The sequence below is a fragment of the Bos indicus genome, chromosome 5 (genome assembly GCF_029378745.1).
Source record: "Bos indicus isolate NIAB-ARS_2022 breed Sahiwal x Tharparkar chromosome 5, NIAB-ARS_B.indTharparkar_mat_pri_1.0, whole genome shotgun sequence".
Classification (NCBI taxonomy): domain Eukaryota; kingdom Metazoa; phylum Chordata; class Mammalia; order Artiodactyla; family Bovidae; genus Bos; species Bos indicus.
The window spans coordinates 62746593-62769404 of record NC_091764.1 but is presented as its reverse complement, the minus strand read 5'-3'; the positions used below and the strand labels follow the sequence as shown (position 1 = coordinate 62769404).

The 22812-nt window shown below is 41.1% G+C and overlaps 1 long non-coding RNA gene across 2 annotated transcripts; it reads left to right on the top strand.

Moving 5' to 3' along the window:
* The first annotated feature begins 418 nt into the window (after nt 1–418).
* LOC109559414 (uncharacterized) lies at nt 419–22115 on the top strand. 2 transcript variants are annotated; one of them, XR_011566652.1, is made up of 3 exons: nt 419–1131; nt 11581–11644; nt 16628–22115. It is a non-coding gene; the product is annotated as an uncharacterized lncRNA (long non-coding RNA). The 2 variants fall into 2 exon arrangements; XR_002180769.2 differs by lacking the exon at nt 419–1131 and adding an exon at nt 9970–10744.
* Nucleotides 22116–22812: the final 697 nt, after the last annotated feature.

Here is a 22812-nt window from a genome sequence, read left to right as displayed (position 1 = left end):
GTTTTCTAATTACTCATCACTAATTCAAAATCTGCTGTATTAGTTTGCTAGAGGCTATCATAACAAGGTACCTCAGACTGCATGGCTTAAGCAAAAGAAATGTCTGTTCTCATAGTTCTCAGTGAAACAGTTTGTAGAAGTGAATGATTTGCAGAATTCTTGCTACATTTGGGCTCCTTATGATTATGCCCAAGGATGGGCTTAGTGGAAAAAGGGCTCAGAGTAGCGTAACTAAAGTTTGGTCAAGGAGAGAGTCTTCGTCCATGCCTTCCTGTAGTATACCACGGCATTTTAATTTCATTTCATATAGGCCACCATTGGATTAAAATTTCAGCCAAACCATTTAGAGACACTTTCAGCAGGTTGAGCTAAAACAATGCAATGGGACACGGTCTTTACTGTACTCATATCAATTAACTTGGCTTGGTCTACCATTATATTCCTTCCCTTTTATTTTAGTTATTGCTACTTATCAAATTTCCTCAAAATTTAGGGACATAAAACAACAAACACTATCAGCTCGTGTTTTCTGAGGGCCAGGAATCTGGATATGGCTTACCCATGTGGCCTGACTCAAGGACTGTCATGGGGTTGTAGGCAAGCTTTTGACTGGGACTGTGGTCTCTGAAGACTTGATCGGGGCTGGAGGATCTGCTTCCAAGACCACAAACTTGACTGCTGGCAGGACATTTCAGTTCCTCATCACAGGGCCCTCTCCATAACACTGCTCATGACATGGCTTTCCCAGAGTGAGTAATTCAAAAAGGAAAGAGCAACAGAAGCTACAGTGTCCTTTATATCTAATCTCAGAAGCGACACAGCATCACTTCTGTATTTTATTGGTCACGCAGATGATAATGATGTGGAAAGAGAGGTGGGGATCATTGGTTAACTACTTAGTTAACTTCTAGTTAACTACTACACATCCAACCAAACATGCTTAGCCTCCATCCCCAGGCACGCTGCCCAAGTTTCTGTTAACATAAATCTTGCACTTTTTTTGTCTTACCTTCTAGGATCTCCTGCATCAAGGTCTAGAAGCAGTGGGAGGTATTGCCAGTTGCTTTTGAGAAAGCCTAACACACTCTACAAGGCAACTACCTCAGGGAAGTCTATTACAATTTTTTTCAGGTAAGGAGCAACTAGGGCTGCACAGGTAAGGGAGGAAGGACTATTTCTACTAGCAAAGGAGGCTCAACAGGATTTAGAGATTCATGATCCCAGTGTCATCTGAATCTTCTTGTGTGTTCCCATTCACGCTACTCAAAACAAAACAAAACAAAACAAAAAAACACCTTATTTTAACATGAGGCCCGCAAGATTGGAAATTCAGTTGCATTGTAATTCAGGAATGGATTTTAGGTTTGGTTTGGTTTTTAGAGATTATGGGCTTCCCCTTGTGGCTCCGCTGGTAAGGCATCTGCCCACAATGTGGGAGACCTGGGTTCAATCCCTGGGTTGGGAAGATCCCCTGGAGAAGGGAATGGCTACCCACTCCAGTATTCTGGCCTGAGAATTGCATGGACACTATAGTCCATAGGTTTGAAAAGAGTTGGACACAACTGAGCGACTTTCACACTTAGAAGTGCATATAGGAAGGCAGTCAGTATGTTTTCTGATCCTTTTTCTCATCTAAACTGAGAGTTTAAAACCCTAAGTTCATGGTTTCCTTTCCCCTAGTTCTCCAACATAGTTAAGAAAAGAAACAACTCCACTGTAGTTCTTATTTTCACTTAAATATTCTCTGGAAGCATCTACTTGGTCACCCAGAGCTTTGCCTTATTTAGCCATTTGGCTAATGATGTCCACAGATCATAATTTAAGAATTTTTTTTTGCTAATGCATGCCATGAACAACAATGTCACAATTATGACAACTGGTTACCAATGTCTTTAAATTCAGTAAGACCAGATAACTCAGAACAAATTCAGAGAAACCCATTCTTTTCTTTTTATGGCTGTACTATGGGGCTTGTGAGATCTTAGTTCCCCAACCAGTAATTGAACCCAGGACCAGGGCAGTGAAAGTGATGAGTCCTAACCACTGGACCACCAGGGAATTCCCAAGAAACCCATTTAAGGTTTGATTCTCCCGGAATTGCTTCCAATCCTACTGTCTATATCAGAATTTGATCAGAGAAGCATAGGCACTATGAGTCATATGGAATACAAGATTTATTTGGGGGATTAGATCTTATGAAATTATGGGTGCTGGAGAAGAATTTGCCTCTATGTCTGAGGTTGGACCTGAAATTACTGTAAATTGGTAGGACTTACAGCCAGATGGGAAAGCTGGACATGAAGTGGGAGTGAGCAGGGACAAACTAGAACCCACAAAGTCAAACGAGACCGTAAGTCTGTCTTATCATCTACAATGCGGGTTCCTACAGGAACCATGGTGCGGGTGTTCATGGGAGCCATGGTGCAAGTGCTCATGGGAGCCACAGTGCTGCTATGCATCTGGCCCAGGACTCAGGAGAAACCAGGGAGTTCTGTGAAGGAGCTCCATACCTGGCTTCTGCCCCATTCTAAGGTGAGCCAGCTAATCCGCCACAATGAGCACACGCGGCCACAGCACCTCATGTCTTGCACTGACCTTCAGAGTGTGATGACTGCTGCTTCCTGTCTGCCTTTGGAATCTTGCACAAATTTCCCTTGTGACCAGTCCTGACTCAGGCTCATATTGGGAGATAAGCAGTTAAACTTTGAGATACTAGAGAGAGAGAAAGTTCAAGGAGAACTTTTCCACAGTTGAGAAATTTAGAGCTAAAAGTCAAGTTTGCTTTTATAGATTTGATGATCTTCTCTATCATGGGGAATCACCAGAAAGGCCTTAAATAATTCCTAGCACAGTCATGTAATAAAAAGATATAAAAAATTGTGCAAGGAAGACAAAAGTCCATTTTCATATCCACCCTGAGGAAAAAAGGATGACATCCACTTGTTTGTTTGTTTGTTTGTTTTTTAAATTAGAAATCTTGTTTTTTGGTAGGTTTTACTTTTTCATATTTTTGTGTGACTTCATAAACAGAGTAGAGAGAAGTTTGTCTCTATGTAGCTGAAATAAGTTAAAGTAGGCTTTACTTTTAAGGCTGTAATTTCCATTCTGGAAAGTTTTAAAATCCCTTCTTTGAAACAGTATCCTTGGTTGAGACTAAATTACATTGGCTGTAAAACTAGCTGTGAGCTCTACCATAGTGCACCCCAAGAAAGCAGACCCAGCTCTGAAGACTAGGCTTAGACTCTTAAACAAAAATTTTTTTTAATTTATTTTATTTTTTGGCTGTGCTGGGTCTTTGTTGCTGCACAGGCTTTTCTCCAGTTGTGGAGAGCAGGGGCTACTCTCTAGTTGTGACGCACAGGCTTCTCATAGTGGGGGCTTCTCTTGTTACAAAGCATGGGCTTTAGGGTGTGCAGGTTTCCGTAGTTGCGGCACGTGGACTCAGCAGTTGCGACTCTCCAGCTCTGAAGCACAGGCTCAATAGTTGTGGCGCATGGGCTTAGTTGCTCGGTGGCATGTGGGAAATCTTCCCGGACCTGGGATCCAGTCTGTGTTTCCTGCATTGGCAGGTGGATTCTTTACCTCTGAGCCGCCAGGACAGCGCCCCCACCAGGCTTAGACTCTTGAAATCACCATGTTTGTGTGTGGAGCTGAACACAGTGAAAGTTACAGCTGTATATTCAGAGACGCTTTATTTTATAGGAAATAAAAGGCAGGGGAATCCTTTTACCCAGTCTTTATCACTTGATATCTTGAAATTTCCTTTTTTTCCTGCAATTAAAAGCATAAAATATGCTTTGGTCCAGAGAGGAGAGGCATACCTAGACATGGCAGAGCCTAAAACAGTCCACATGGAAGGTGCACACCCATGTGGCACTCTAGTCACTCAATGGCTACAGTTCATCACCTGGACAGATTTTATGAGGCTTGGTTATCACAAATTCAGTTAAGTCACTCAGTCGTGTCTGACTCTTTGCGACCCCATGAACTGCAGCATGCCAGGCTTCCCTGTCCATCACCAACTCCCGGAGCTTGCTCAAACTCATACCCATTGAGTTGGTGATGCCATCCAACCATCTCATAACCTGTTGTTCTCTTCTCCTCCTGCTTTAAGTTTTGCCCAGCATCAGGGTCTTTTCTAAGTTGTCAGTTCTTTGCATCAGGTGGCCAAAGTATTGGAATTTCAGCTTCAGCGTTAGTCCTTCCAGTGAATATTCAAGACTGATTTCCTTTAGGATGGACTGGTTGGATGTTCTTGCTGTCCAAGGGACTCTCAAGAGTCTTCTCTAACACCACAGTTCAAAACCATCAATTCTTTGGTGCTCAGCTTTCTTTATAGTCCAACTCTCACATCCATACATGACTACTGGAAAAACCATTGATTTGACTAGACAGACCTTTGTTGACAAAGTAATGTCTCTGCTTTTTAATATGCTGTCTAGGTTGGTCATATCACAAATTACAGTTTCCCAAATCTGGTTTCTCATCAAAGCACCTGGGGAGCTTTTAAAACACAGATTTCTCAGATCTCAAAAGATTCTACCTTAATAAGTCTGATGAAGAGTCCTGCTGCTGCTGCTGCTGCTGCTGCTAAGTCGCTTCAGTTGTGTCCAGTTCTGTGTGACCCCATAGACGGCAGCCTGCCAGGCTCCCCCGTCCCTGGGATTCTCCAGGCAAGAACACTGGAGTGGGTTGCCATTTCCTTCTCCAATGCATGGAAGTGAAAACTGAAAGTGAAGTCACTCAGTCATGTCTGACTCTTCGTGCCCCATGGACTGCAGCCTACCAGGCTCCTCCGTCCATGGGATTTTCCAGGCAAGAGTACTGGAGTGGGTTGCCGTTGCCTTCTCCGAATGAAGAATCCTTGAAGCTGCCATTTTTTATAAGATTTCAAGGTTATTCTTAAAATAGCCAGGTGTAGGGACTGCTGATCTAAGAAATTCAAAGATAGGCGAGAGCCTTTGAAATGGGCCTGCCCCAGCGGTAACAGCATCTTGAATTATCTAGTTTGCCACGGTTGTAAAGTGCTCAGTTACTGGAAAGGAATCTCTGCTGAACTGGTCTGCTTCAGACTGATTATTGACTTTGATCTTCCACATGGAAGAGCAAGGTGCAAGGCTGCAGTGCACACCATCAGTGCCCCATACAAACTCAGGCATCTGAAGTAAGAGAAGTATAAAAACAGCTGCTTAAATACGGACACAGCCACAGAAGTTTTAGAGAGAAATTAATATATCTGAAGAATAGCAAATGTGAAAAATAATGAATATAAAATGAAGGGACTACGCAGTTCCCTGGAGGCCTACTGGTTGGGATTCCAGGCTTCCACTGCAATGGCCCAGGTTCAGTCCAGGGTCAAGGAACTGAGATCCTGCAAACCAAAGAAAAAAGAAGGAACCAAGCCTTACTAAAAGGAATAGAAATAGTTTTGTTTATCCTTAGATGGTACAGACTATATCTAACACCTAAATTTAAATGTAGTTTTATCACAGTTCGAGTCTCACGCCACTTGGGATGTTTTTCCTGTAGCAACTAAGAGGCCTACTCACAAAAAAGATCAAGTATATGCTCAGTTGCTCAGTCATGTCTGACTCTTTGCGACCCCATGGACTGTAGCCCGCCAGGTTCCTCTGTCCTTGGGATTCTCCAGGCAAGAATACTGGAGTGGGTTGCCATGCCCTCTTCCAGGGGATCTTCCTGACCCAGGGATAGAACCCACATCTTCAGCAGCTCCTGCATTGGCAGGCAGATTCTTTACCATTGAGCCACTTGGGAAGCCCAAACGATAAAGAAAAGCCATCAAAATCAGGATATGACCAGTGATATAATACTACTGTCCAATCTATAGGTCCTACCTAAATTTTCCAATACTGTCATTTATAGCAAAAAAAAAAAAAAACAAATCAACACTAACCAAGAATACCTTTTATTCTAGTCCACTATCCAGTCTAGGTGCATGCTGCATTTAATTTTCATGTCACTTTAAGTTTCTTCAATTTGGAACAGTTCTAACTTTCTTTGTCATTCATCCCCTTGGCATTTTAAGAGTACAAGACAGTTATTTTGAAAAATGTTGTTCAAACTGGCCTCTCTGATATTTTCTCAGGACTGGATGTAGAGTATGCATTTAGGGCAGGAGTATCATAGAAATGATTCCTTCTTCTTTTTGGAGTGTCATATGAGAAGGCACATCATGTTTTGTTCTGTTACTGATGAGTGAAACTTTGATCACTTGATCAAGTTGGCATTTGCCGAGTTTCTTTACTGTAAGGTTACTATTTTTGTCTGTAATTAATATGTAGTTTGTGGGGAGATACTTCGAGACTGGGCTTCCCTGGTGTCTCAGTGGTATAGAATCCACCTGCTAATGCAGGAGGCCCAGGTTTGATCCCTGGGTTGGGAAGATCCCCTGGAGGAGGGCATGGCTATTCACACTAGTATTCTTGCCTGGAGCATCCCATGGACAGAGGAGCCTGGTGGGCTATAGTCCATAGGGTCGAACAGAGTTGGACACAACTGAAGCGACTTAGCACAGTACAGCATTTGAGACTACCTAAGTATTCTGTTCTACAACAAACTTTCACCTACTAATTTTCACATTTGTCAGTGATTGTTGCTTGAATCAATTACTATTGTGATAATTGCCAAATAGTGATTTTCTAACTCTATCAGTCCTACATTTATTCTACTACCAGGAAGTGCTTTCCTTTTCCCTCTTATTTAATTCATTTATTTGTATCAGTATGGACTAATGGATTCCCGTTTTATTCAACAATTTATAATCCAATAGCAACATTATTTTTTTTACTGCTTCTCTTGTCCCAGATTTGAAACCCTTTAAGCTGGGAACCCCTTTAAGCTGACCTTACATTTTTTTCTACAAGTCCCCATCATTTTTTTGAGTACTTTGTTACATTCTGGTGCAGCAAGAGGTTCCAGGCTCACCGTATACTTTTTCTACCCCAGCCCAGGAATCAACCATTTATCTGAAGGGCTTTGGTTCTGTTTACAAGAGAATAACAGAAACAAAAATCTGGGAGCAAAATATGGTTAATGTTCTGAGGTGTTTTCTCAGTGTATATATACATACATACATATTTCTGTCTATCAATCCATCTATCATTGATTATATCTTCTATTTTTAAAATTTTAATCAATTTAATTTTTACTGTGCTTGGTCTTCATTGCTGTGCATGAGCTACTCTCTAGTTGCCTTGCTTAGGCTTCTGATTGTGGCTTGTCTTGTGGAACATGTGTTCTAGGTCATGTGGCTCTGTAGTTGTAGCATGTGGGCTCTAGAGCATGGGCTCAGTTGTTCCAAGGCATGTGGAATCTTCCTGGACCAAGGATTGAACTGTGTCCCCTGCACTGGCAAGGGGATTCTTAACCACTGGACCACCAGGGAAGTCTGATTATATCTTCTTCCTTTAATTGCTATTCTTTGCTTCAACAACTCATCTGGTTTATATATATATATATATATATAATTTATTTTTTAATGTGTTTTTGGCTGTCCTGGATCTTTGTTGCTGCCTGGGCTTTTCTCTAGCTGTGGTGTGCAGGGGTTACTCTCTAGCTGCAGTATGCAGGCTTCTCATTGCAGTGGCTTCTCTTGTTGTGGAGCAGGGGCTTTAGGGCATGGGGCGTTCAGTAGTTATGGCTCCTGGGCTCTAGAGCACAGGCTCAGTAGCTGTGGTGCACAGGCTTAGTTGCTCCATGGCAATATGGGATCTTCCCGGATCAGGGATCGAACCCATGTCTGCTGCATTGGCAGGCAGACTCTTTATCACTGAGCCACCAGGGAAGCCCATGATTATATGTTCTTTTAAAAACCACGAGTGCCAGTGGTGAAAAATTGAAAGCATTTCCTCTAAAGTCAGGAACAAGACAAGGGTGCCCACTTTAACCATTACTATTCAACATAGTTTCGGAAGTTTTGGCCACAGCAATCAGAGCAGAAAAAGAAATAAAAGGAATCCAAATTAGAAAAGAAGAAGTAAAACTCTCACTATTTGCAGATGACATGATCCTCTACATAGAAAACCCTAAAGACTCCACCAGAAAATTACTAGAAATAATCAATGACTATAGTAAAGTTGCAGGATATAAAATCAACACACAGAAATCCCTTGCATTCCTATACACTAATAATGCGAAAACAGAAAGAGAAATTAAGGAAACAATTCCATTCACCATTGCAACGGAAAGAATAAAATACTTAGGAATATATGTACCTAAAGAAACTAAAGACCTATATATAGAAAACTATAAAACACTGGTGAAAGAAATCAAAGAGGGCACTAATAGATGGAGAAATATACCATGTTCATGGATTGGAAGAATCAATATAGTGAAAATGAGTATACTACCCAAAGCAATTTATAGATTCAATGCAATCCCTATCAAGCTACCAACAGTATTCTTCACAGAGCTAGAACAAATAATTTCACAATTTGTATGGAAATACAAAAAACCTCGAATAGCCAAAGCGATCTTGAGAAAGAAGAATGGAACTGGAGGAATCAACCTACCTGACTTCAGGCTCTACTACAAAGCCACAGTCATCAAGACAGTATGGTACTGGCACAAAGACAGAAATATAGATCAATGGAACAAAATAGAAAGCCCAGAGATAAATCCACGCACATATGGACACCTTATCTTTGACAAAGGAGGCAAGAATATACAATGGATTAAAGACAATCTCTTTAACAAGTGGTGCTGGGAAATCTGGTCAACCACTTGTAAAAGAATGAAACTAGAACACTTTATAACACCATACACAAAAATAAACTCAAAATGGATTAAAGATCTAAACATAAGACCAGAAACTATAAAACTCCTAGAGGAGAACATAGGCAAAACACTCTCTGACATACATCACAGCAGGATCCTCTATGACCCACCTCCCAGAATATTGGAAATAAAAGCAAAAATAAACAAATGGGACCTAATTAACCTTAAAAGCTTCTGCACATCAAAGGAAACTATTAGCAAGGTGAAAAGACAGCCTTCAGAATGGGAGAAAATAATAGCAAATGAAGCAACTGACAAACAACTAATCTCAAAAATATACAAGCAACTCCTACAGCTCAACTCCAGAAAAATAAATGACCCAATCAAAAAATGGGCCAAAGAACTAAATAGACATTTCTCCAAAGAAGACATACAGATGGCTAACAAACACATGAAAAGATGCTCAACATCACTCATTATCAGAGAAATGCAAATCAAAACCACTATGAGGTACCATTTCACACCAGTCAGAATGGCTGTGATCCAAAAGTCTACAAATAATAAATGCTGGAGAGGGTGTGGAGAAAAGGGAACCCTCTTACACTGTTGGTGGGAATGCAAACTAGTACAGCCACTATGGAGAACAGTGTGGAGATTCCTTAAAATACTGGAAATAGAACTGCCTTATGATCCAGCAATCCCACTGCTGGGCATACACACTGAGGAAACCAGAAGGGAAAGAGACACGTGTACCCCAGTGTTCATCGCAGCACTGTTTATAATAGCCAGGACATGGAAGCAACCTAGATGTCCATCATCAGATGAATGGATAAGAAAGCTGTGGTACATATAGACAATGGAGTATTACTCAGCCATTAAAAAGAATACATTTGAATCAGTTCTAATGAGGTGGATGAAACTGGAGCTTATTATACAGAGTGAAGTAAGCCAGAAGGAAAAACACCAATACAGTATACTAATGCATATATATGGAATTTAGAAAGATGGTAACAATAACCCGGTGTACGAGACAGCAAAAGAGACACTGATGTATAGAACAGTCTTATGGACTCTGTGGGAGAGGGAGAGGGTGGGAAGATTTGGGAGAATGACATTGAAACATGTAAAATATCATGTAAGAAACGAGCTGCCAGTCCAGGTTCGATGCACGATACTGGATGCTTGGGGCTAGTGCACTGGGACGACCCAGAGGGATGGTATGGGGAGGGAGGAGGGAGGAGGGTTCAGGATGGGGAACACATGTATATCTGTGGCGGATTCATTTTGATATTTGGCAAAACTAATACAATTATGTAAAGTTTAAAAATAAAATTAAATTTAAAAAAATAAAAATAAAAACCATGAGTGCACACGAATACTTCCAAATCAGAATTCGCCAGAATTCATTCTAGCATTTGTTTTTCTTTCCACACTTACAGTACCCTTATTTGGTTTCCATTACCTTCGATATATTGTCTCTTACTTGCTTATCCCTTTTCTTTTGGAACCAATTTCTCAATCCTGCCCACTGTCTCCCTGGCATAAACCTTACAGGCCCACTGGCACTGGTTACCTGAAATTAAGAAGAGAAACCAATAAATTAAAGAAACCAACCCATGTTTTTTAAGGAAAAGAAAAATGGAAGGAGAAGAGGAAGAGGAATGGGAAACAGCTTTGGCTCTCATTATTAACAAATTAACTCCAAATTTGTATCAGTATAACTCAGTAAGAGTGTACTTCTTGCTTCTGTAAAGCTTAATGCTGATTGAATGGTTCTCCAAGAAGTTCTCTTCCAAGTGGTGACTCAGGGATCAAAGGTGCTTTATCAACACCATTGCCATCTCAACACGTGACGGCTGCTGGTTTGGCCAAAGGACAGAGTTGCAACAAGTAAAAGGCACACCCTCTCTCAGCGGCCTCAGAATGAAAGGAAAACACCACTTCTGCTCATGTTTCTTGATGGAGAAATAATCTCATGACATCACCCAGATGTACAGGATTGAGAAAGGTAATAGCATATGGATATTCAGGGACTCATTGGGTGTCCCTGGTGGCTCAGATGGTAAAGAATCTGCCTGCAATGTGGGAAACCCAGGTTCGATCCCTGGGCCGGGAAGATCCTCTGGAGAAGGGAGCACCAACCCACTCCAGTATTCTTGCCTGGAGAATTCCATGGACAGAGGAGCCTGGCAGGGATCTCAAAGAGTTGGACAGGACTGAACGACTAACACATCCAATGTAGACACATTTGCACAGATTTTATTTATATCTAAATAACAACGTAGCTTCCTGATGAATATTCTTGGAGAATAACAATGAGGAAAAAATGAATAAACTTATATACTATTAAATACAGCTGCTGCTGCTGCTGCTAAGTCGCTTCAGTCATGTCCGACTCTGTGCGACCCCATAGACGGCAGCCCACCAGGCTCCCCTGTCCCTGGGATTCTCCAGGCAAGAATACTGGAGTGGGTTGCCATTTCCTTCTCCAATGCATGAAGGTGAAAAGTGAAAGTGAGGTAGCTCAGTCCTGTCTGACTCTGAGCGACCCCATGGACTGCAGCCTACTGGGCTCCTCCATCCACCCGATTTTCCAGGCAAGAGTACTGGAGTGGGGTGCCATTGCCTTCTCTGTTAAATACAGCAGTCATCTATAAAAACGATTTCAGTTTTGGATTAGTTTACTTATATACTTTATTTATTAACTTTTTTAAACAAAATTGATATTTTATTTAGGTTGAAGTAAACTATGCAAAATTGATTTTCTTCACCAAAAATAATAGCGATATTTTCTATATTATTCCTAGATAAACCACAAAACACTTATGTTTGTTGGTTTTCTAGGTTTTGCTTGTAAATCAAGATGAGGCAGTAGATATAGTCATGGAAAAAAGAAGAAAACAGACAGGTAAGTTGTTCGTATCCATGGCCTCTGAACTTGTCTTGACAATGAAACTGAAGTGTTTAACATATACCTGCCAAAAAGCTTATGAAGGTGCAGACACAACAAAGGAAGGTAAACAGCAACAACCAGATGTGGAAGAACAATGGCAGGCTCTTCCATTCAAACTTTAACAATAATTTGTTCCTTTAACTTCATTTGGTAAAGACAAAATCTAAACTGAAATCCTTGTTTGGCGAGCTCACGTTTCTCTCATGGTCTGATTATTGGATTGTCTGATTCAAAGATATGTTTTCCAGTAGTTGGTACTAATTAGTAGTTAGCAGGATCATGTCTCTATAATAGCCACTCCTAGTCCAAAGGCTAACATACTCTTTCCTGGTGGTCCTTGTAAGCATCTCGATTATTAGCAGTCCAAGGTTGGAGAAACCCCAGTAAGACGGTAGGTGCTGGAGCAGCTGTGAGGAGATACCCCATGTCCAAGGGCAAAGGAGAAGCCCCAGCAAGACAGTAGGAGGGGCGAATTCATGTTTAGAATCAAACTCCATTCCTGCCAGAGATGCTCAGTGCTCAAACAAACCGTGTGTGCACCAGGACCCTACAGAGACTGAGACAGAACTGTGTTTGAGCATCTCCTGTGGAGGTATGGGTCGGCAGTGGACTGCCACAGGGGCAGGGCCTCTGGGTGCAGCAGACTTGGGTGTGGCATAAGCCCTCTTGGAGGAGGTCGCCATTAACCCCACCATAGAGCTGCCAGAACTTACACAGGACTGGGAAATAGTCTCTTGGAGGGCACAAAAAGAACCTTAGGCACCAGGACCCAGGAGAAAGGAGCAGTGACCCCACAGGACACTGTCCCGGACTTGCCCGTGAGTGTCCAGGAGTCTCCAGTGGAGGCGTGGGTCGGAGGAGGCCTGCTGCAGGGTTGGGGGCACTGCGTGTAGCAGTGCCAGCATGGGATGTTTTGAAGGAGGTCACCATTATCTTCATTACCTCCACCATAGTTTGGCCCCAGGTAAATAGCAGGGAGGGAACACACCTCCACCCATCAACAGAACACTGGATTAAAAAACTGTAGTAAAGGTGCAGCCCTGTGCTTCCTTCCTTAATTATAACTATTTTTAAATTTTGAAATAATTTCAAATTTACAGCAAAGATGAAAGAATAGTAAAAGGGTGTACTTCATCTAGAGTTACCAGTTTTTAACATTTTGCCACAATTGCTTTAATAGATTCTTTTTTGTCCATCCATCCACCCATCTTTATAATTCGAACCATTTGGGAATAAGCTGCAGACTTACACTTTTACCTAAATACTTGAGTGCATTTCTCAAGAAGCATTGTTTTCTTACACAATCCCAGTAAGATGATCAAAATCAGGAAATTTAACTGTGATAATATAATCTACAATCCCCAATCAAAATCTGCCAATTATCCCAATTATGTCCTTTAGTAATGGCTTTTTTTGGGGGGGGGGGGTCCACATCCAATCCAGGATGACACATTGCATTTAGGGGTCATGTCTCTTTAGTTCCCTTTACTCTGTAAGTTTCTCAGTCTTTCTTCATCTTTCATGACATGGACAGTTTTAAAGAGTACAGTTTAGGTATTTTGTAAGATTTCCCTCTTTGATGTTTCCTCATGATTAAAGTTGTGCATTTAGGGAAGGAAGGAGTATAGCTGATTAACAATGTTGTGATAGTTACAGGTGAACAGCAAAGGCCTCAGCCATATATATGCATGTATCCATTCTCCCTCAACTCCCCCACCCCATCCAGGCTCCCACATAACACTGAGCTGAGCTCCGTGTGCCATACAGTAGGTCCTTGTTGGTTATCCATTTTGAACATAGCAGTGTGTGCATGTTGATCCCTAACTATCCCTTCTCCTCATTCTTTCCCCCCTGGCAGCCATAAGTTCATTCTCTAAGTCTATGAGTCTGTTTCTGTTTTGTAAATACATTCATGTACATAATTTCTTTTTAGATTCTGTATATAAGACATGTCATATGATATTTCTCCTTCTCTGTCTTACTTCACTCATATGACAATCTCTAGGTCCACCCATGTTGCTGCAAATGACATTATTTCATTCTTTTTAATGGCTGAGTAACATTCCATTGTATATATACACCACCTCTTCTTTATCCATTTCTCTGTCGGTGGACATTTAGGTTGCTTTCATGTCTCCACTACTGTAAACACTGCTGAGTGAACATTGGGATGCATGTATCCTTTCAGACCAATTTTTTCCTCTGAGTACATGCCCAGGAGTGGGATTGAAGGGCCACACAGTAGCTCTGGAACTTCCCAGGTGGCACTAGTGGTAAAGAACATGCCTACCAATGTGTTCTAGGAGATGTAAGAGATGTAGGTTCAATCCCTGGGTGAGGAAGATCCCCTGGAGAAGAAAATGGTAACCCACTTCAGTATTCTTGCCTGGACGATCTCATGGATGGATAAGCCTGGCGGGCTACAGTTCATGGGGTCTCAAAGAGTCGAACATGACTGAAATGACTTAGTATGCACATACAGTAGCTCTACTTTTAGTTGTTTAAGGAACTCCATAGTGGCTGTTGGATAAGGCAATGGCACCCCACTCCAGTACTCTTGCCTGGAAAATCCCATGGACAGAGGAGCCTGGAAGGCTGCAGTCCATGGGGTCGCTGAGTGTCGGACACGACTGAGCGACTTCACTTTCACTTTTCACTTTCATGCCCTGGAGAAGGAAATGGCAACCCACTCCAGTGTTCTTGCCTGGAGAATCCCAGGGACGGGGGAGCCTGGTGGGCTGCCGTCTATGGGGTTGCACAGAGTCGGACATGACTGAAGTGACTTAGCAGCAGCAGTATAGTGGCTGTATCAATTTGCATTCCCACCAACAGTGTAGGAAGGTTCCCTTCTCTTGAGAGGAGCTACTTTTGAGACTGTGTCAATACCCTGTTTCTGAAAAACTCATACCAACTCATTTTCACATCCATTGATGATGCTTGCCTGAGTCAAAGACTACTACAATAGTTAAAAATGGTAATTTTTAAAGTTCTTTTCCCTTCTACATCTTTTAGTTGACTATTCTACTCTAAGAATGAGCTTCCCTTTTTAAAAAAATTTATTTACTATTGATATAGACTCTGGATTCTAGGTTATAATACATTATGGTTATTTTGATGTTCAAATTATCCTAGTGAGAGCCCCTTCAGGTTGACTTCTTGTTCTTCTAAAACGTCCCATCACTTTTTCGCACACATCCTTACTTTCCAAGATAAGATATTCTGGCTCTTTTTTCTCCCCCACATTTTTCAATCTTCGAATCAGTCATTTCTCCATGAATCCCTGATTCCTTTTACTGAGAAATAGTTTTTAGGAACCTAGTCCTTTCTTAAGGAAGGGCTTACATTATTGAACCTAAAATGATTTGGGTGGTCTTAACTGCAGAAGTGAATTAGGTCCCATTTGCTCCAGCTGAGAAAGCATTTACCTCCTTTACATTTCTGTAAGATCCTAAATTTTACAAGGATTTGTTTTGATTATCAGTGCGTTCTCAGCACATACAGTGCCAGAGATGCTTAATAAAGTATTCCATAAACATTTGTTGCACGGTTTACATGCTGCCAAGAGAAATCTATTCGAGATACAGTTCCAGGTTTAAGTTCAAGGATCACTAATGTGCTTACATTTTTTGCATTCATTTGTTATGGCCACTTATGCTACAGATTGGTAGCTTAAAATAGACTTACGTGTCCTTCTGTTTACCTTGATGTTTTGTATTATATTAGAAACCTTTAGGAGTCAACAGTTGAGCCAAAATTTTTCAGTGTCCCTTTTTCAAGACTGTCCTGTCTTCATGATTTTCTAAATAACTAGGCCATGGTTTCCATAAATGTCATTTCATTTTATGAAGACTGAGATGATACTATAAAATCTGAGGTGTTAATTCACAATGAATAGTTGAGAATTTTATGCTTGTTTCCTCTGATAAAACTGAGGTCATAGTCATTCAGGAAAAAGGAACAACACTAGTAATTTTTTTGTTTACTATTGGATTTGGGTAAACAGGCACAAAGAGAACATTGAAGTCACACAAATAATAACTACAGAAAGCAGTTACTGCCATCAGTGCTGGAGGAACTGATTTCAGACGCCAACAGCGGTGAGCAGTAGCTGGAAGTGAGACCCTAGTTCCCTGACCAGAAGTCTAATTGCTAGACCAGAAGCCAGCAGCTAGGGCTTAAAGCCCCAGTCCTTGCCTACCTTGACAAGAAAGAATTCTGACAAGGAGGCAGAAGGTAAAGAGAAAAGTAAAATGTTTATTGGAAAAGCAGTGTAGGAATTCCCTGGTGGTTCAGTGGCTAAGACTGCGCTCCCAGTGCAGGGGGTCTGGGTTCGATCCCTGGTCAGGGAACTAGATCCTGCATGCTGCAGCTAAGAGTTCACACACCACAACTAAAGATCCTGCGTGCTGTAATGAAGACCAGGTGCAGCCAAACAAACAAAGATTTTAAAATGACATTTTTTTAAAGAGAAAGTAAAGCAGAGTACATACAGGAAAACGCATGGGCAAACTCAGTGAGAGTCTTGAGAATTGTGCCTTTGGGAGGTTAAAATATTTTAAAAAGCGGTAGTATTCCTGTCTTCCCTCTGGCCAGTCATCTTGTTTTTCAGCCCCCTCAACCCACCTCAGCTAATTTATCTCAGGACCTTCCCCTAGGTGCACAAGAACCCTTCAGCCAAGATGGATTTCAATGCAAAGGCATCTGAAAAAAGCAAGACTTATTACAGCTTGTCATCCCCTGAACATTAACCCCCAAGGAGCCTTTCTGCACCTGTGTAGTGTCTCCCTTGCCCCAAGGAGGGAGAATGTGAGATCTCTTGATCCGTTTACTTAGACAAGGTTTAGCCCCTCTCTGTTCCTACCATAACTGTTATCTTCAAGTGTCCTCAGGAGACAAAGCCTGGCTATTAACCCTATTTTGTTGTTACTTTCATTTCAGAGAGCAAACAGGAGGCTGATTGTACCTGGAGACCACCTATCTCCTGTCTGAGGAAATGCAAACAGGCTAGTTGTACATGTATGACTTGAAGCCCATATTTTTTCTCATCCCAAGAAATGTAAACAGGAGGCCAGTAGTAAATGCCTAGCCTAGAGCCCATCTACCTCCTGCCTCAGAACAAATTAAAGAGGTTGGGGTTATTAGAATTTAAGAGTTGCGAGAAGGGGCTATGTGGAACCAGAAGCCAAACCTGTGAGAAGGTGCTTGCCTTGCTGCTGCTGGTATCTCCCACGGGGACTCAGGGAGGCTAATTCTAGAAATGCCAGAAGAAGCTGTCGACAGGAGTCAACTGGTGCTGCTGCTGGAGTAGGACATGGCAGCCCACTCCGGTATGCTTGCCTGAAAAATTCTATGGACCTATACAAACCTGGCGGGTTATAGTCCCTGGCTACAGTTGCAGAGTCGGACAGAACTGAGGAGGCATGCGCACTGTTGGAGTGACGGGAGTCAAGATGTGAAGGATTCCAACAGGAGCAACGGTGAAGTCCCTCCTCTTGCTTCTAGCATCCCCTATTAATGGAACCTAAAATAATTTTTTGCTTGTCTCAATCCTAGGCATAGAGTTAAAGAGGAGTGGGTTTGGAGCCAAGAGACAGTCAATTCTATTAATTCAGTTTAGTCGCTCAATCGTGTCGACTCTTTGTGACCCCGTGAACCACAGCACGCCAGGCCTCCCTGTCCATCACCAACTCCTGGAGTCTATCCAAACCCATGTCCATCGAGTCGGTGATACCATCCAACCATCTCATACTCTGTCAGCCCCTTCTCCTGCCCTCAATCTTCCCCAGCATCAGGGTCTTTTCAAATGAGTCAGCTCTTCGCATCAGCTGGCCAAAGGACTGGAGTTTCAGCTTCAACATCAGTCCTTCCAATGAACACCCAGGACTGATCTTCTTTAGGATGGACTGGTTGGATCTTCTTGCAGTCCAAGGGACTCTCAAGAGTCTTCTCCAACACCACAATTCAAAAGCATCAATTCTTTGGTGCTCAGCTTTCTTCACAGTCCAACTCTCATGTCCATACATGACCACTGGAAAAACCATAGCCTTGACTAGATGGACCTTTGTTGGCAAAGTAATGTCTCTGCTTTTGAATATGCTGTCTAGGTTGGTCATAACTTTCCTTCCAAGGAGTAAGTGTCTTTTAATTTCATGGCTGCAATCACCATCTGCAGTGATTTTGGAGCCCAGAAAAATAAAGTCAGCCATTGTTTCCACTGTTTCCCCATCTATTTGCCATGAAGTGATGGGACCAGATGCCATGATCTTAGTTTTCTGAATGTTGAGCTTTAAGCCAACTTTTTCACTCTCCACTTTCACTTTCATCAAGAGGGTCTTTAGTTCCTCTTCACTTTCTGCCATAAGGGTGGTGTCATCTGCATATCTGAGGTGATTGATATTTCTCCCAGTAATCTTGATTCCAGCTTGTGCTTCTTCCAGCCCAGCGTTTCTCATGATGTACTCTGCATAGAAGTTAAATAAGCAGGGTGACAATATACAGCCTTGACGTACTGCTTTTCCTATTTGCAACCAGTCTGTTGTTCCTTGTCCAATTCTAACTGTTGCTTCCTGACCTGCATACAAGTTTCTCAAGAGGCAGGTCAGGTGGTCTGGTATTCCCATCTCTTTCAGAACTTTCCAGTTTATTGTGATCCACACAAAGGCTTTGGCATAGTCAATAAAACAGAAGTAGATGTTTTTATGGAATTCTCTTGTTTTTTTGATGATCCAGCAGATGTCGGCAATTTGATCTCTGGTTCCTCTGCCTTTTCTAAAACCAGCTTGAACATATGGAAGTTCATGGTTCACATATGCTGAAGCCTGGCTTGGAGAATTTTGAGCATCACTTTACTAGCATGTGAGATGAGTGCAATTGTGCAGTAGTTTGAGCATTCTTTGGCATTGGAATGAAAACTGACCTTTTCCAGTCCTTTGGCCACTGCTGAGTTTTCCAAATTTGCTGGCATACTGAGCACAGCACTTTTACAGCATCATCTTTCAGGATATGAAATAGCTCAACCGGAATTCCATCACCTCCACTGGCTTTGTTCGTAATGATGCTTCCTAAGGCCCACTTGACGTCACATTCCAGGATGTCTGGCTCTAGGTGAGTGATCACACCATTGTGGTTATCTGGGTCGTGAAGATCTTTTCTGTACAGTTCTTCTGTGTATTCTTGCCACCTCTTCTATCTTCTGCTTCTGTTAGGTCCCTACCATTTCTGTCCTTTATTGAGCCCATTGTTGCATGAAATGTTTCCTTGGTATCTCTAATTTTCTTGAGGAGATCTCTATTGTTGTACTCGATTTCTTTGCACTGATCACTGAGGAAGGCTTTCTTATCTCTCCTTGCTATTCTTTGGAACTCTGCATTCGAATGGGTATATCTTTCTTTTTCTCCTTTGCTTTTCACTTACCTACTTTCCACAGCTATTTGTAAGGCCTTTTCAGACAGCCATTTTGCTTTTTTGCATTTTTTTTTCTTGGGGATGGTCTTGGTTCGTGTCTCCTGTACAATGTCACATACCTCCATCCATAGTTCATCAGGCACTCTGTCAAATCTAGTTCCTTAAATCTATTTCTCATTTCCACTGTATAGTCATAAGGGATTTGATTTAGGTCGTACCTGAATTGTCTAGTGGTTTTCTCCACTGTCTTCAATTTAAGTCTGAATTTGGCAATAAGGGGTTCATGATCTGAGCCACAGTCAGTTCCTGGTCTTGTTTTCACTGACTGTATAGAGCTTCTCCATCTTTGGCTGCAAAGAATATAATCAGTCTGATTTCAGTGTCGACCATCTGGTGATGTCCATGTGTAGAGTCTTCTCTTGTGTTGTTGGAAGAGGGTGTTGCTATGACTGGTGGGTTCTCTTGGCAGAACTCTATTAGCCTTTGCCCTGCTTCATTCTGTACTCCAAGGTCAAATTTGCCTGTTACTTTGCTAAACAGCAATTATAGAAGCTCTGTTTGAAAGCATTGTAAATAGGGACTTCCCTGGTGGTCCACTGGTTAAGATTTTGCTTCCAATGCAGAGGGTGTGGGTTCGGTTCCTGGTAAGGGAGCTAAGATCAATCCCACATGCCTTGTAGCCAAAAAAAACAAAACATAAAACAGAAGAAATATAACAAATTCAATAAAGACTTTACAAATGGTCCACATCAAAAAAGAAAAATCTTAAAAAAAGAGAAAGCAGTCTAATATACTGATAAGTACAAACTCTAAAATACTGTAGTCAGAACATTTAAAGGCCCATGTGATTGATTTGTTGCATATATAAATTCAGTTATCTTCAGCTTTTGTTAAAGTATGTAGTTATTTCAAAAAATAAAGTTAAAATATAGAGCTGTCTTATTGTGGAGATACATATAAATAAGCTGAATAACTCAGATTACAAATTTGAAGAAGAATTCTAATTCAGTCTCTGGTTTGAGAAATCATAGTAAATGTGGTGTGATTTTTTCTTGACAGAAACCTAATAAATGTGTCAATCTGCTTTTTAAGGCACTGAAATATCAGAATATGAAAATCAAGGGGTAGGCAGGAAACTGTTATATAGAAATCAATTGACAGCCAAAAGGAGGGACAAATAGTAGATAATAAGGGGAAAAACAAGAATAAAACCACCACAAACTAAAAATATACAGCTGGCTCCAGCCCTGTGTAAAATTAAAGAACTTGACATGGTACCTGGTTACATATGTCTTTGCTTATTACACACACACACAGAGGACAAAAGGGGGTGTAGAGAAGAGCAAGAGAGCGAGACTCCCTTAGCTATCAAGACATATTGTCCTGACAATGTCCATCTATCAAAAATCACAAACGCATGTACCCTTTGTTTCAGTCACCTCACTACTGGGAATTTTTCTCTCACTTTTTAACACATGCAAAAAAATGCACATACAAAATGATTCACTGGGGCATTATTTACAAGACAATAACGTGGAAACAATGCACTAAATATACCAGTATGATTAAAAAATAAATCATGGTGCAGACACACATGGAATACTTTGTACCTGTGGATGGATAGATAGGTAGATAGACAAAACCGGAACCTTTTTATTGATGTATAAAGATTTGCAAAATACTGTTAAATGAAAAAGCATATAAAGAACATAGTACCATCTGTGTAAAAGGGGGTAATGTCTTCTTGTGTCTATGTAACATCTCTGAAAAGATATACACACAAAACTTAACATTGGTTGCCTGTGACGTGGAGAACTGAAGAGCTGGAGGTGAGGGGCAAGAGGGAAACTTTTCATTTTACAATGAAAAGTTTTGATATATTTAAAAGTTTAAATATATAAAAAATAGTTTGAACCATTTGTGTAGACTCTTTCAAATCTTTAATTTTACAAAAAGGAAACAAAATTATTACTGGAATGTTTCTGGATATTTCAGATTTTACTATGTGCAAGTTGGTAACATAAAGTGTTCCTGTTGAGTTGTACTGTAAATACAAAGTAAATTATCCTAAACTGATTATCCTAAACCTTGATAGTCAAGCTGTATTGGAAATAATAAGGTCAAATTAAGGCCACTTATTTCCTATTTACTAATTTTCTATTAGTCTACCTTCATGCTCATTTTTGTGTAGTGATATGAACAAAAGGACTAAAACCTAATTGTATTTTCCATCCATTATACAATAATATCAACTCAACATTTAGGAAAGTGAGCTGCTAAGTCACTTCAGTCGTGTCCGACTCTGTGCAACCCCAAAGACGGCAGCCCACCAGGCTCCCCCGTCCCTGGGATTCTCCAGGCAAGAACACTGGAGTGGGTTGCCATTTCCTTCTCCAATGCATGAAAGTGGAAAGTGAAAGTGAAGTCGCTCAGTCGTGTCCAGCTCTTAGCGATCCCATGGACTGCAGCCTACCAGGCTCCTCCGTCCATGGGATTTTCCAGGCAAGAGTACTGGAGTGGGGTGCCATTGCCTTCTCCAGGAAAGTGAGAGTACCTGGTAAAACTCTGATTGTAGGAATTATTACAGTGAGTTTCACAGCGACATCTAGTGCCCCCTTTTGGTACAATTGTTTAGATTCTGGGATATTTACCATTTACTGAACACTTACTTCGGGTACAGTTCAAGATATTATTTGTATATTAACTCATTAATCTGTGAAACAAATCTAGATAATAGAACAGACATAGTCTTGGCCTGAAAGAGAACATAATCGTTACAGAAGAAATGACATATCAGACACTTTTTCCTGCCAAGCAAGTATATGTGTGTGGTCAGTCCTGTCACTCTTGTGACCCCATGGACTGTAGCCCACTAGACTCCTCTGTCCATGACATTTTCCAGGCAAGAATAATGGAAAATTCTTGCCATTTCCTTCTCCAGGGTGGGATTTATTTCTGAGATAGCTTGTGGCCATAAGACTAGGCATTATTTATAAAGTCCTGAAGTAAACAGTCTAAGGAAAATCTGCCTACCAATACTTATTATGGATTTGGGGGGGGGGGGGGGGGATGGGGCTTTTCTGGTGGCTCAGACAGTAAAGTGAATTTTTCAATTACATTGCAAAATGTGTTATTTTGGGCGATTCTCACTGTACATGTCATAGCTGGATTTAGAACTCACTACCATAGTTGACCGCAGTATAAAAATAGTTACATTTGTTTGCTCTAAAAATTTACTATAAAATTTACATAGTTTATAGTAAGAATAATTGGGAAATTCTGAGTTCATCTGTAAGTTTTAATACAGAGCTTCAATTCAGAGCTGCCAAACTCAAGATATAATAATGTAAAATGGTAAAGAAGGGACCTCTACACAAAACAGAAACTGTTTGTCCAATATTGTGATATTAGAAGTCACCTGAGTGAAAATATCAGATATTCTTGACTAATAAAGAAGTAATGTAATAGGTGAATAGGGATGCACCCAGAATATATAAAGAATTGTTTCAACTCAGAAGACAACCCCCCAAATGGGCAAAAAATTGAAATAAACAGTTCATAAAAGACAGTGTACAAATGCCCAATCAGAACATAAAAGATGCCCAACATAATCACCAGAGTAATAGAAATTAAATCCGCAGCTAGACATTGCTACAAACCTATTATGCCTGTGGACAAAGAATGCTGTCTACCATTTCAGCAAAGGATTTGTAATCAAG